This window comes from Pongo pygmaeus, chromosome 15, assembly GCF_028885625.2.
Source record: "Pongo pygmaeus isolate AG05252 chromosome 15, NHGRI_mPonPyg2-v2.0_pri, whole genome shotgun sequence".
Classification (NCBI taxonomy): domain Eukaryota; kingdom Metazoa; phylum Chordata; class Mammalia; order Primates; family Hominidae; genus Pongo; species Pongo pygmaeus.
The window spans coordinates 64,208,204-64,223,767 of record NC_072388.2 but is presented as its reverse complement, the minus strand read 5'-3'; the positions used below and the strand labels follow the sequence as shown (position 1 = coordinate 64,223,767).

Genomic DNA, 15,564 nt, shown 5'->3' with positions numbered 1-15,564 from the left:
CATTTGAGTCCAAGAGTTCAAGGCTGCAGTGAGCTATGATCACGCCTATAAACAGCCACTGCACTCCAGCCTGGGCAAACTAGCAAGACTCCATCTCTTAAAATAACTAAAACTAAAACTAAATAAATAGTTATTGCATTAAGCCACTAATGTTAATTAACATTAGAGGATAATGGGGAACTAAAATCCAGCCCCTGATTTAGTCACCAAACCATGTGCTTTGGCATAGTCTTGCCAAACTGAGTGCCCTAGGCTGCATCCTCCCAGCCATTTCTAATTTACTCACAGATGCTGATGTCCGAACCCAAATCTCATCTTGAATTGTAGCTCCCATAATTCCCATGTGTTGTGGGAAGGACCAGTGTGAGATAATTGAATCATGAAGGTGGTTTCCCCCATACTGTTCTTGTGGTAGTGAAGAAGTCTCATGAGATCTGATGGTTTTATAAGGGGAAAACCTGTTTTGTTTGGCTCTCATTCTGTCTTGCCTGCTTCCATATAAGACATGCCTTTTGCCTTCTGCCATGATTGTGAGGCCTCCCCAGCCACATGGAACTGTGAGTCCATTAAACCTCTTTTTCTTTATAAATTACCCAGTCTCAGGTATGTCTTTGTTAGCAGGATGAGAACAGACTAATACAGTAAGTTGGTACCAAGAGTGGGGTGTGGCTGTAAAGATAACTGAAAATGTGGAAGTGACTTTGGAACTGGGTAACAGGCAGAGGTTGGAACAGTTTGGAGGGCTCAGAAGAAGACGAAAATGTGGGAAAGTTTGGAACTTCCTAGAGACTTGTTGAATGGCTGTGACCAAAATGCTGATAGTGATGTGGATAATGAAATCCAGGCTGAGGTGGTCTCAGATGGAGATGAGGAACTTGTTGGGAACTGAAGTAAAGATGACTCTTGCTGTGTTTTAGCAAAGAGATGGATGACATTTTGCCCCTGCCCTAGAGATTTGTGGAACTTTGAACTTGAGGAAGATGATTTAGGGTACTTGGCAGAAGAAATTTCTAAGCAGCAAAGCATTCAAGAGATACTCTGGTGATGTTAAAAGCATCCAGTTTTAAAAGGGAAACAGAGCATAAAAGTTCGGAAAATTTGCAGCCTGACAATGTGATAGAAAAGAAAAACCCATTTTCTGGGGAGAAATTCAAGCTGGCTGCAGAAATTTGCATAAGTAACCAGGAGCCAAATGTTAATGCCTCCAGGGCATGTCAGAGCCATCTGCGGCAGCCCCTCCCATCACAGGCCCAGAGGCCTAGGAGGGAAAAATGGTTTCATGGCCTGGACCCAGGGACCCCCTGCTGTGTGCAGCCTAGGAACTTGGTGTCCTGCATCCCAGCCACTCTAGCCATGGTTAAAAGGGGACAAGCTATGGCTTGGGCCATGGCTTCGGAGGGTGCAAGCCCCAACCCTTGGCAGCTTCCACATTGTATTGAGCCTGCAGATACACAGAAATCAAAAATTGAGGTTTGGGAACTTCCACCTAGATTTTAGAGGATGTATGGAAATGTGTGGATGTCCAGGCGGAAGTTTGCTGTGGGGGAGGGGCCCACATGGAGAACCTCTGCTAGGGCAGTACAGAAGGGAAATGTGGGGTTGAAGCCCCCACACAGAGTCCCAACTGGGGCACTGCCTAGTGGAGCTGTGACAAGAGGGCCACCATCCTCCAGATCCCAGAATGGTAGATCCACCAACAGCTTGTACCATGTGCCTGGAAAAGCCACAGACACTCAAAACCAGCCTATGAAAGCAGCTAGGAGGGAGGCTGTACCATGCAAAGCCATAGAGCCAGAGCTGCCCAAGACCGTGGGAGCCTACCTCTTGCATCAGTGTGACCTGGATTTGAGATATGGAGTCAAAGGAGATCATTTTGAAGCATTAAAGTTTGACTGTAGCTGGGTGCGGTGGCTCACTCCTGTAATCGCAGCACTTTGGGAGGCTGAGGCAGGTGGATCACGAGGTCAGGCATTCAAGACCAGCCTGCACAACATACTGAAACCCCATCTCTACTAAAAATACAAAAATTAGTCTGGCATAGTGGCATGTGCCTGTAGTCCACTACTCAGGAGGCTGAGGCAGAAGAATCGCTTGAACCTGGGAGGCAGAGCTTGTAGTGAGCCAAGATCGTGCCACTGCACTCCCACCTGGGCAACAGAGCAAGACTCCATCTCAAAAAAAAAAAAAAAAGCCGGGCACGGTGTCTCACGCCTGTAATCCCAGCACTTTGGGAGGCTGAGGCGGGCAGATCACAAGGTCAGGAGATTGAAACCATCCTGGCTAACACGGTGAAACCCCGTCTCTACTAAAAATACAAAAAATTAGCCGGGCATGGTGGCAGGCACCTGTAGTCCCAGCTACTCGGGAGGCTGAGGCAGGAGAATGGCGTGAACCCGGGAGGCGGAGCTTGCAGTGAGCCGAGATTGTGCCACTGCACTCCAGCCTGGGGGACAGAGTGAGACTCCATCTCAAAAAAAAAAAAAAAGATTGGACTGCCCCCCTGGATTTTGGACTTGCATGGGTTCTTTAGCCCCTTTGTTTTGGCCAATTTTTCCCATTTGGAATGGGTGTAGTTATCCAACGCCTGTAACTTATTGTATCTAGGAAGTAACTAACTTGCTTCTGATTTTACAGGCTCATAGGTGGAAGGGACTTGCCTTGTCTCAGATGAGACTTTGAACTGTAAAATTTTGAGTTAATGCTGAAATGAGTTAAGACTTTGGGGGACTGTTGGGAAGGCATGATTGGTTTTGAAATGGGAGGACATGAGATTTGGGAGGAGCCAGGGGCAGAATTATTGGGTTTGGCTGTACCCCCACCCAAATCTCATCTTGAATTGTAGCTCCCATAATTCCCATGTGTTGTGAGAGGGACCTGGTGAGAGATAATTGAATCATGGTGGTGGTTTCCCCCTACTATTCTCATGGTAGTGAATAAGTCTCATGAGATCTGATGGTTTTATAAGGGGAAACCCCAGGCCAGGCATGGTGGCTCATGCCTGTAATCCCAGCACTTTGGGAGGCCAAGGTGGGCAGATCACCTGAGGTTGGGAGTTGAATACTAGCCTGACCAACATAGAGAAACCTTGTTTCTACTAAAAATACAAAAAAATTAGCCAGGCATGGTGGTGCATGTGTGTAATCCCAGCTACGTGGGAGGCTGAGGCAGGAGAATCACTTGAACCCAGGAGGTGGAGGTTTCGGTGATCCAAGATTGCGCCATTGCACTTCAGCCTGGGCAGCAAGAGCAAAACTCCATCTAAAATAATAATAATAATAATAAGGGGAAACCCCCTTTCACTTAGCTCTCACTCTGTCTTGCCTGCTGCCATGTAAGACATGCCTTTTGCCTTCTGCCATGATTGTAAGGCCTCCCCAGCCACATGGAACTGTGAGTCCATTAAATCTCTCTTTCTTTATAAATTATCTAGTCTCAGGTATGTCTTTATTAGCAGTGTGAGAACAGACTAATACAGATGCCACACAGACTAGAAGTAGCCCTGACTATTCCCCTCCCACATGATCACTCTGTCTCCACTCTATTTCCCCTTTATAATCCCACTATAAAGAGATGCCAGATTCTAAAGCAAGCTCTGCTAAGGCCATTTCCTGCTCAGAAACCCTCAGAAAGTCCCCATGGCTTCATGGATTAACACTCAAATCTTTAACATGGTCTCCAAAATCCTCCACAATTCATTGAAAAAAATCCACCTATGCGGCCCACTCACTATCTTTGTCTTCTCATACCTGTGTTCTCCAGCTCTGGCATCTAGCTGGCATGAGGCAAAGAGCTCCCTCAGCCTGACTCCACATAGCAGATGCACCCCATCTCACATCCTCCTAGTTTACGGAATCTCTACCAATCACTTACTCCACAATTTCCACAGCACAGAATCTCTTTGGGTCCTTCTGCCTTCTTGGGCCACCCTTCCCTTTAGTATTGGCATTAAAGGGCTAAATTTCCATCTTATATATTATAAAGGAACTTCCATCTGGGTTATCTGGGGGCAAAATGGAGGCATGTCTCACAGTTGTTTCTCAGTTAGTTCACTCTACACCTGTTCTTCCACCCTGGCTCTGCAGCATAGCAAGAACTCTCAGCTGTGTTCTCACCCCTAGTCGCATCCTACTTGTGTGGAGGGTGTCAGGAGCACCCACCTTATCACAAAGGAACCAAAAGGCAAGGAAAGACAGCAACAATACATCCACTCCTACTCTGTAGCAGCTAACATTGCCAGATAAAATACAGATGCTCATTAAATTTGACTTTCAAATAAACAGCGAATCATTTTTTAGTACGCCCCAGGTATCGCCTGGGACATACTTATGCTAAAAAATCATTTGTTGTCTTCTAAAACTCAGATTTAACTGGGTGTTCTGCACTTTTATTGGCTAAATCTGGCAACACTAACAGTGGGCCCCTTTTTGTTAAATTCTTAATCTTTTGCTCAGATTAGAGGAAGAAGCAGGACGCTTCCAGCCAATGTGTAATCCACGAAAAACACTGCCATTTTAAATAACATTTTTCTCCTTGAACAGTAATGTTTTCCCTCCTATTATTCATGTATTATAGCGATTTCTACACAATAATAAGCCTCTCATGTGACAAAACAAACTTCGTGAAGTCAGGAATCTTATTCTTCATATTCTTTCATTGGCTGGCTGGATCTTGGAGGCATTTTTCATGAACTGACTACCTACTTGCTGCATTGGTATTTCAGGAAGTCAAAACCAGCAACAGCACCAGAAATTTTAAAGCAGATAAGAGTCAAAAGAAAATACCTTGGGCATAGCAATTTTCTGACTTGCATAATGAGCCATGGATTTTATAATTGTGGCCTTGCACACGTTTCCAAATATTTCTCCATATCTTCCAGGGAATACTTAGCTGGGTTTTACCTGAGGGGTATCAGACACTCAAAGGAACACAGGTTATGTCTAGAAGTCCTTCTTTTAAGTTAGCTTGCCAGAGGAGTAATTCTGCCCTCTAACAAAAAAGTTAGCCAGGCGCGGTGGCTGATGCCTGTAATCCCAGCACTTTGGGAGGCCGAGGCAGGAGGATCACCTGAGGTCGGGAGTTCAAGACCAGCCCGACCAACATGGAGAAACCCCGACTCTACTAAAAATACAAAATTAGTCAGGCGTGGTGGCACATGCCTGTAATCCCAGCTACTCGGAAGGCTGAGGCCAGAGAATCACTTGAACACGGGAGGTGGAGGTTGCAGTGAGCCGAGATCATACCATTGCACTCTAGCCTGGGCAACAAGAGCAAAACTCCATCTCAAAACAAAACAAAACAAAAGTTAGCTGGCCAGGCGCAGTGTCTCACACCTGTAATTCCAGCACTTTGGGAGGCTGAGGTGGGTGGATCACTTGAGGTCAGGAGTTCGAGACTAGCCTGACCAACATGGTGAAACCCCATCTCTACTAAAAATACAAAATTAGCCAGGTACAGTGGCTCATGCCTGTAATCCCAGCACTTTGGGAAGCTGAGGCGGGTGGATCACGAGGTCAGGAGTTTGAGACCAGCCTGGCCAATATGGTGAAACCCCTTCTCTCCTAAAAACTCAAAAAAATAGCTGGGTGTGGTGGCACTTGCCTGTAGTCCCTGCTACTCTTGAGGCTGAGGCAGAAGAATCGCTTGAACCTGGGAGGCAGAGGCTTCAGTGACCCAAGATCACATCATTGCACTGCAGCCTGGGCAAAAAGAGTGAAATTCCATCTCAAAAAAAACAAAAAAGTTAGCATCTCCACTGGGTGGGTGTAATTTTATTCTCTTTCAAACAGCTACATCATCTGTAGAATATGAAAGTAGCAAACTGGCCAAAAGTTAACATCTTGTAAATCACACAGCCTCACTGTCCAGCTCTCATACCCTGTGATTTCTTGGTAGCCCCTCTGGAAGCCAGAAATATGGGGGGTTAGATTATAAAGATTAATTAAATAGTATAAAAATGTACATAGGACCATAGGATACAAATGGTCTTGTTCTTTCCCTCATATTCCAGATGCCAGTAGGTATCACTAGCATGACAATTATTTTCACAAAGAATAGGAAATTAGGCCGGGCACAGTGGCTCACGCCTGTAATCCCAGCACTTTGGGAGGCCAAGGCAGGCCGATCAAGAGGTTAGCAGATCGAGACCATCCTGGCTAACATGGTGAAACCCTGTCTCTACTAAAAATACAAAAAATTAGCCGGGTGTTGTGGTGTGTGCCTACTCAGGAGGCCGAGGCAGGAGAATCGTTTGAACCCAGGAGGCGGAGGTTGCAGTGAGCCGAGATGGCACCACTGCACTCCAGCCAGGGCGACATAGCGAGACTCCATCTCAAAAAAAAAAAAAAAAAAAAGAATAGGAAATTAATCATAGACTTGGCGGTGCCCTGTACTTTCCTGGGGGTGATAGTAGTAAAAGTGGGTGTGGTATGCCGCCCTTAAATACATCATCTAGTTTAGAGATGTGGAAATTTTCTCAAACTGATATGTAGGAATATAATAACCCTTTTAGAGAACTTGAATTACTTCATTGAAAAAAGTCAATTTATGTATATCTAGTAGCTGCATTTTTTGAAAACTAGACAACATGCACATGATAAAAAATTCAAAAGTTATATAAAAAGGCATAAAAGGAAAAGTGAACCTCTCTTCTACACTGTCCCCTAGTCCCCCTCCCCTGAAGCACCAGTGTCACCAATTTGTTTATCCTTCTAGATGTATTATCTTACTTACAAGCATGTACTTTTTTTTTTTTTTTTTTTTGAGACGAAGTCTCGCTTTGTCGCCAGGCTGGAGTGCAGTGGCGCAATCTCACTGCACCTCACTGCAACCTCCACCACCTGGGTTCAAGCCATTACAGGTGCAAGCCACTATACCTGACATACTGTATATATACATATATAAAAATATCATTTTTTATTTTTATTTTTTATTTTCTTTTTGAGACACAGTCTCATTCTGTCACCCAGGCTGAAGTGCAGTGGTGTGTGTGATCATGGCTTCCTGCAGCCTAAACCTCCCTGGACTCAAGCGATCCTCCCACCTCAGCCTCCCAAGTAGCTGGGATTACAAGCGCACACCAACAGGCCCAGCTAATTTTTGTATTTTTAGTAGAGACGGGGTTTCACCATGTTGGCCAGGATGGTCTCAATCTCCTGACCTCGTGATCCACCTACCTCAGCCTCCCAAATGTACTTATATATTGCCTTTAAACATATTTTTATATATAGTATGTATATACTATTATGCACGTTGCTTTTTCCTTTTTAAATCTTTTTTATTATAAAATTATTATATAAATTAAAGAGAACAAAAATGTATACAGTATGCCATGGCTGGGCATGGTAGCTCACACCTGTAATCCCAGTACTTTGGAAGGCTGAGGCGGGCAGATCACATGAGCTCAGGATTTCGATACCAGCTTGGGCAATATGGCAAAAACCCCACCTCTACTAAAAATACAAAAATTAGCCAGGGCTGGGCACAGTGGCTCAAGCCTGTCAACCTAGCACTTTGGGAGGCTGAGGTAGGTGGATCAATTGAGGTCAGGAGTTCAAGACCAGCCTGGCCAATATGGTGAAACCCCATCTCTACTAAAAATACAAAAAATTAGCCGGGCTTGTTGGCAAGTGCCTGTAATCCCAGCTACTTGGGAGGCTGAGGCATTCCAGCCTGGGCAACTGAGTGAGACTCTGACTCAAAAAAAAAAATATCTGGGTGTGGTGGCACACTCTTGTGGTCCCAGCTACTTGGGAGGCTGAGGTGGGAGGATCGCTTGAGTCCAGGGAGGTTTAGGCTGCAGGAAGCCACGATCACACACACCACTGCACTTCAGCTTGGGTGACAGAATGAGACCCTGTCTCAAAAAGAAAATAAAAAATAAAAATAAAAAATAATATTTTATATATATATATGTATATATATAGTATTTCAGGTACAGTGGCTTGCACCTGTAATCCCAGCACTTTGGGAGACCAAGGCAGGAGGATCACTTAAGTCCAAGGCTACAGTGAGCTAGGATCATGCCACTGTACTCCAGCCTGGGTGACAGAGTAAGCCCCTGTCTCAAATATATATACGTATGTATTCATTTATGTATGCATATATACATTTATATTTTTTAATATATTCATTTATATATATAAAATGTAGTGATCTTGTTTTTATATTTTATAAAATTTAACAATTTTTCTTTGAAACTATTCCATATTAATGCATACCACTCAGCTGCACTATGTTTGCTTCACAATATTCCATTATGTGGATGTACCACTAGCAAATCTGATATTGATGGATTTTCTTTTCTTTTTTTTTTTTTTTTTTGGAGATGGAATCTCACTCTGTCACCCAGGCTGGAGTGCAGTGGTACGATCTCAGCTCCCTGCAACCTCCGCCTCCTGGGTTCAAGCAATTCTCCTGCCTCAGCCTCCTGAGTAGCTGGGATTACAGGTGCAAGCCATCACGCCCGGCTAATTTTTTGTATTTTAGCAGAGACGGGGTTTCACTATGTTGCCCAGGCTAGTCTTGAACTCCTGAGCTCAGGCAATCTGCCCGCCTTGGCCTCCCAAAGCGCTAGGATTACAGGCGTGAGCCACCATGCCCGGCAGATATTGATACATTTTTACTTTTGCTATAGTGGAAGCTTTTTCAATTAGTTTTCCTTATTAGGTAAATGGATCCATGTGCCACTGAGACAGTCAACAGATATGCACTGAACACTTACTACATATCTAATACAGTTTGCTTAGGCCCAATAATGCAACAAAGAATATTCCTATACATTTCCTCATCTTCAGATTATTTGGTCATTTTTCATGTGTGTACTGTAGGATTGGTATTGTCCATTTCAAGTTTTTAACTAAAGACTCCTTCTTTATCTATTAAAACACAAATCTCTCCTAAATTTGCTCGACTATGGCAAAATGGGAGTTCCATACTGCTGAAACTTTATCACTTTGGAAAGATACAGCAATTTCTCTATAAAGATACTCCTGTGCTTACTTATAAAATCACAGAATTTAAGAGGCAGAGAAGAACTTTATAATCATATAGACCAACCTCTTCATCTTATAAATAAAGACCGTAAGGCTAAGAAGAAGATGAATAATTGGGCCATGATCATACTCCGGCTTCTTTTTCTGACACAAAATTGGCTAAACATACCTCCTCATCCCCTATTTAAAAACCAAAACTGCGACTTCTACTTGTGGGCATGATGGAATAACATGGGCCTGATTTACTCTGTACCTTAAGCAACTGAAAATGAGATAAAATATACAAAACAGTTTTCAGATGTTGGACAACATGCAACATGGGACGATGATCTTTGAAAGAAGAAAAACAAATCAGGTGAACCTATAATTGCCCCAGCTCACTGCCTGGAAAGATTCCAGGCTATAGCACAGGCAAGAGAAACCCCAACAAAGCCTGGCAGATATTCTGAATTGAACAGATGAAGTTGGGAATTCAGAGAGGCAGAGTCCTGAATTTACAGGCACTCAACAACTGCTGATAACTGTGCCTGTTACCATTTTGAATTCATAGGGTAGATTACCAGATAGGAGAGAGCTGCACAAAAAGAGCTAGTTCTAGAGTTGTGCAGGGGCTTCCTCTTGAGTCTTCAGCTGAGTATCTGTCAGCATACATATGTGAGGAAACTACCTTTGACCAGGGAAAGAGACACCTGAATGGAGCGGTTACTGGCAATCACACAGGAATGGAAATAGCTCACATTCCCCGAATGGAAAAACTTGGTGATATGTGGAGCATCAGGCTGAGGATTCAGAAAGGTGAGGCCAAATTAGCCTTAGACTAAAAGTTGCTCTGCACTTGCCTATCAAAGTTTACATGCAAGCCTCAGAAGGCTCACTGTTTCCAAGTCACTTAAATTTAAGTGTCAAAATACTTAAAGGATATTTCAATATTTAACTCAAAAATATTTAGCCGGACATGGTGGCTCATGTCTGTGATCCCAGCACTTTGGGAGGCCGAGGCAGGCGGATCACCTTAGGTCAGAAGTTCAAGACCAGCCTAACCAACATGGTGAAACCCTGTCTCTACTAAAAATACAAAAATTAGCCGGGCATGGTGGTAGGCGCCTGTAATCCCAGCTATTGGGGAGGCTGAGGTGGGAGAATCGCCTGAACCCAGGAGGCAGAGGTTGCAGTGAGCTGAGATCGCACCACTGCACTCCAGCCTGGGCAACAAAGTGAGACTCTGTCTCAAAAAAAAAAAAAAAAAAAAAAAAAAAATTAAAGGAAGACAAAAACAAATAAACAAAAATTCAGCATCCAACAATGTGAAATTCACAATACTTGAATACAAGAAAAAATTACCAGGCATATAAAGAATCAGAAAAATATAATCCATAATGGGGAAAAAACTAAATTAATCAATAGAAACATATCCAGATATGATACAGGTAATAAATAAAATTGGTAGACAAAGACATTGAAACAGCAATCATAACTATGTTCCATATGTTCCAGAAAGTAGAGGAAGGCATGAGCATGTTAAGAAAAGATATTAAAAAACAAAGACCCAAGTTGAACTTCCTTTTCTTTTTTTTTTTTTTTTTTTTTTGAGACGAGGTCTCACTCTGTGGCCCAGGCTGGAGGGTAGTGGCGCAATCGCAGCTAACTGCAGCCTCTGCCTCCCTGGGCTCAGAGATCCTCCCACCTCGGCTCCTGAGTAGCTAAAACTGTAGGTGCACACCACCATGCCCAGCTAATTTTTTTGCAGAAACAGAGTTTCACAATGTTTCCCAGGCTGGTCTCAAATGCCTATGCTCAAGCCATCCACCTGGGCTGGAGTGCAATGGCACGATCTCGACTCACTGCAAGTTCCACTTCCTGGGTTCAAAAAATTCTCCTGCCATAGCCTCCTGAGTAGCTGGGACTACAGGCGCACACCACTGAACTTCTTTTTTTTTTTTTTAGATGGAGTCTTACTCTGTCACCCAGGCTGGAGTGCAAGGGCGCAATCTCTGCCCACTGCAACCTCTGCCTCCTGGGCTCAAGCGATTCTCCCACCTCAGCCTCCCAAGTAGCTGGGATTACAGGCACGTGCCACCACGCCCAGCTAATTTTTGTATTTTTAGTAGAGACGGGGTTTCACCATGTTGGCCAGGCTGGTCTCGAACTCCTGACCGCAAGTGATCCACCCGCCTCGGCCTCCCAAAGTGCTGAGGTTACAGGCATGAGCCACCGTGGCTGGACTGAACTTCTTAAAATGTGAAATATAATAGGCTGGGTGCCGTGGCTCACGCCTGTAATCCTAACACTTTGGGAGACTGAGATGAGTGGATTGCTTGAGCCCAGGAGTTTGAGACCAGCCTGGGCAACATGGCAAGACACTGTCTCTACAAAAAAGACAAAGAAAAATACAATAGTTGACATGAAAACTCAGAATTGCTCTGACAATTATAACTTCTGCCATTATTTTATCATTTTCAATACCACAAACGTAAAAATAATATTTTCATTGGGCCTGAAAACAGCCATTTTCATATAAAAAATCTAAAAGGCACAATCAAATGTGAGTCAAAACCATTAATGTACAATAGTGTTTGCATAGTAAAAATATGTTGTCTGCATTTGGTGTTGGTATTTATAAAGAATAGGAGCATCACACAGCCTTTTCTATATGCAAAACATGTTAAGCCAAGCATAACTTCTATTCAGAAGAGTTCAGAGTTTAAGGGAGAATAAAAATTGGTTTCTGTGACTTCATTTTTAAGCATAGTGCATGCAAAAATGAAAGAAAACTATTTTTATATGCAACACTTTGGATATGGAAAAAGCTAGCGATTTTTAGACCCTTGCCAGGATCAGTGAGGGCTTATTCCCAACAAACTGTTAATAAGCTACAGTTAAGAATCTAACCTAAGGCCAGGGGCGGTGGCTCACGCCTGTAATCCCAGCACTTTGGGAGGCCGAGGCAGGTGGATCACCTGAGGTCGGGAGTTCGAGACCAGCCTGACCAACATAAACAAATCCCGTCTCTACTAAAAATACATTTAAAAAAATTAGCCAGGCATGGTGGCACATGCCTGTAATCCCAGCTACTCGGGAGGCTGAGACAAGAGAATTGCTTGAACCTGGGCGGTGGAGGTTGCGGTGAGCTGAGATCATGCCATTTCACTCCAGCCTGGGCAACAAGAGTGAAACTCTATCTTCAAAAAAAAAAAGAATCTAACCTAAGAAATGTAGGTAAAGAGAAGGGAAAAGTCCAGCAAGAAGTGGAAGTAGAACCAAGAAACAAACTCATATGAAAATTAGAAATATTTTAAAATGTGAGGACAATGGTTTACAAGTATATACAAATCTTCCCGACAGAGGCTGAGAAGGTGATAACATGAAAATGTATTTAAATGCAACCAAGAGTTGAGTGCCTGTTACCTGCAAGACACTGAACCAAATGAAGCACTATCCCTTTCATCCAAAATCACAAAATATTATACGAGAGATGGATGCAGATCTCATAAATAATTGTATCATAAATCTGACTGATAGCTTCAATAATGAAGGCATTACAACAGCTAAAGGAACATAGAGAATTGAAATAACTGGATCTTAGGGTGACAAAAATGGTGGAAGACTTTACATAAAAGGTGACATTTGAACTGTGTCCTAGAAGAGAAAAGGAATTTTACTATATATAAAAGAGGATTTTAGTCAGGCATGGTGGTGCATGCCTGTAGTCCCACTGCTTGGGAGGCTAAAGCAGGAGGATCACTTGAGCCCAGGAGATGGAGGCTGTTGTGAGCTATGATCGCACCACTGCACTCCACCCTGGGTGACAGAGCAAGACCCTATCTCAAAATTAATAAATTTAATTTTAAGAAGAGAATTTTGTGGTTATTCTCCATTTAATTTCTCGTCCTTTGCACCACCATCTATTCCGCACCTCTCACTACCCTGCTTCCTAACTAGTATCCTGACTTAACTGACTAGTATCCTGCCTTAACTGACTATCCTTGGTGGTTCATTGGCTTCTGGTTGAGTTCGGCCAGTGAAGACACTGGCTGGAGATTACAGGGCAGGAGGACAGAGAAGTTGGGATATTTCTTCACTGTGCCCATTCTGCTTCCACACTGTGATTGTTGCAGTGGCTACCACCCTCTCTGCCTACATTTCCTACTGATGGCCCCTTTCCCATGGCTCCAACTTGCACTGAGCTATGATGGCAGCGTTTCATCCCATGGGACCTTTGGGCCTACGGAAGATAAGAGGTTCCCACTTTGCTAGTCTTTGGTTACCTCAACCATTCTTGTGGTTTCCCTTTACCCTGACTATATCTCTGTAAATTATCCCTTCATTTGAACCACCTGAGTTGAAACCAGTCCTAATCAAAGAGAATAGTATAAGCAAAGACAAGAAGGAACTCGTGATTGGGGAAACACAACTGCAATTTAGGTAACATCATAGAGATGGGAATCTAGGAATGGTTTTAGAGAATTGGGGCCAGATCACGAGGGCCTTACTATGGAATCTCTATTTTATTCTTGGTTAAAAGAAATCCAATGGGGCCAGGCACAGTGGCTCACGCCTGTAATCCCAGCACTTTGGGAGGCCAAGGCAGGCGGATCACAAGGTCAGGAGTTCATCAGCCTGGCCAACATGGTGAAACCCCATCTCTACTAAAAATATAAAAATTAGCTGGGTGTGGTGGCACATGTCTGTAGTTCCAGCTATGCGAGAGGCTGAGGCAGGAGAATCGCTTGAACCTGGGAGGCGGCGATTGCGGTGAGCTGAGATCATGCCACTACACTCCAGCCTGGGTGACAGAGCAAGACTTCGTCTCAAAAAAAAAAAAAAAAAAGACAAAGAAAAAAAAATCCAATGGTGGTTATTGAGTAGGTATCAACAGAACTGTGTTCCAGAAAGATCTCTCTACTAGCATGTGTAAGATGGAATGAATAGGAAAGAGCCTGAAGGCAGGGAGGCCAGGTAAGAAGTGATTGCAATAAGATTCTAAAATGGGGCATTGGTTGGTGGTAGGGAGAACAGATTTCAAAAGGATCTGCAATAAAATCTACAGGATATGGCAACTAAGTAAGAGAAAGGGCAAAGCAGAAGGGATTTTTAAAGATGATTTCCAGGTCTCCAGCTTGGCAGCATGAGAAAATGGTGACCCTATAACACAGAAGTTCATAGAATTGGGGCAAAAAAAAAAAAAAAAAGATTTGGGGTTTAATCAATTTGATCTGGACCACATAGAAAGTGAGATACTACAGAGCATTTAGACTGAGATGCTCAGCAAAGAGCTAGACAATAGAGTCTATGTATCAGGAATGAGGCAAGAACTAAGGATAAAAGCAGCTATTCTCGAGGTGTGGTTCTCATTCCTAGCTGCACTGAGAAGTGTTATAAAAAAGAGATGTCAGGGCCCAACCCCAGATCAATTAAACAGAATTTCTGGGTGAAGCTAGAAATCAGATGTAACTTGCCGAGCACGCTGACTCACGCCTGTAATCCCAGCACTTTGGGAGGTCCAGGCGGGCAGATCACCCGAGGTCAGGAGTTCAAGACCAGCCTAGCCAATGTGGTGAAATCCCAACTCTACTAAAAACATTTTAAAAAATTAGCGAGGCCTGGTGGTGTGTGCCTATAGTCCCAGCTACTCGGAGGCTGAGGCACGAGAATCACTTGAACTCGAGAAGCGAAGGTTTCAGTGAGCCGAGATCACGCCACTGCACTCCAGCCTGGGTGACGGAGCGAGAATCTGTCTCAAAAATAAAGAAAAATCAGTAGATATTTACTCAGATTTAATGGGATTTCATCTGGGTTTTCAAAGAGCTCCCTAGATAATTCTTAGAGGCATCCAGATTGAGAAGCACTAATCCAGAGCAAAACAGAAGCAGCTAAGGGTGGACATTTGAGAACACAAACATTTAAGGTACTGACAGAGAGGTTATAAAGAGCACAGATGCTAAAGAACAGCAGATAAAAGCAGCAAAGAGAATTTCATCAAAGGAGTGGACAAGCACATCACATGCCACAGAGAGGTGAAAGAAGAATGGGAAGAGGCCTTTAGATTTGGTAAATAGGAGGTCATTACAGATCTCTGGGAACACAGTTTTAGTAGTAGCAGAAGCCAAGTTGCAATAGGCAAGGGGTAGATTTTAGATGAGGACCTGGAGGGAGACAGTGTAGACTACTCTTTCAAGAAGTTTGGTGCAATAGGTAGGAGAAAACAGCCAGTAACTTACAATTAAAAAGGTGGAGAGAAAGTGTTGCTGGATTTTAATTTAGAGCATATGAGTTGACTATGGGTAAGGAGACAAAGAAGAGAGAATGAAGATACACAGTAGAGAAGAAGTTATTGGAAGAACATGGTCCTGGAGCAGCCTGGGGTGGGTGGCATCAAAATTATCAGTGTAGTAGTCAGCCTGGGAAAGGAATACCAAAAAGATAAGCTTTAAGTTGAGGAAAGTTGAGTGAGCTCAAGCCATTATTTTCATTATGAGATGGAAGGTATGAATGACTGCTGAGAGCAAAGAAGGTAGAAGGCAAAGGGTCAAGAGGCCTGGAATAGTTACTGATGCTTTCCATGTGCCAGGCACCA

The 15,564-nt window shown here is 43.5% G+C and overlaps 1 protein-coding gene across 5 annotated transcripts in view; it reads right to left on the bottom strand.

Moving 5' to 3' along the window:
- FUT8 (fucosyltransferase 8) overlaps positions 1-15,564 on the bottom strand; it is a 456,741-nt gene that overhangs the window by 349,313 nt on the left and 91,864 nt on the right. The window lies entirely within an intron of this gene.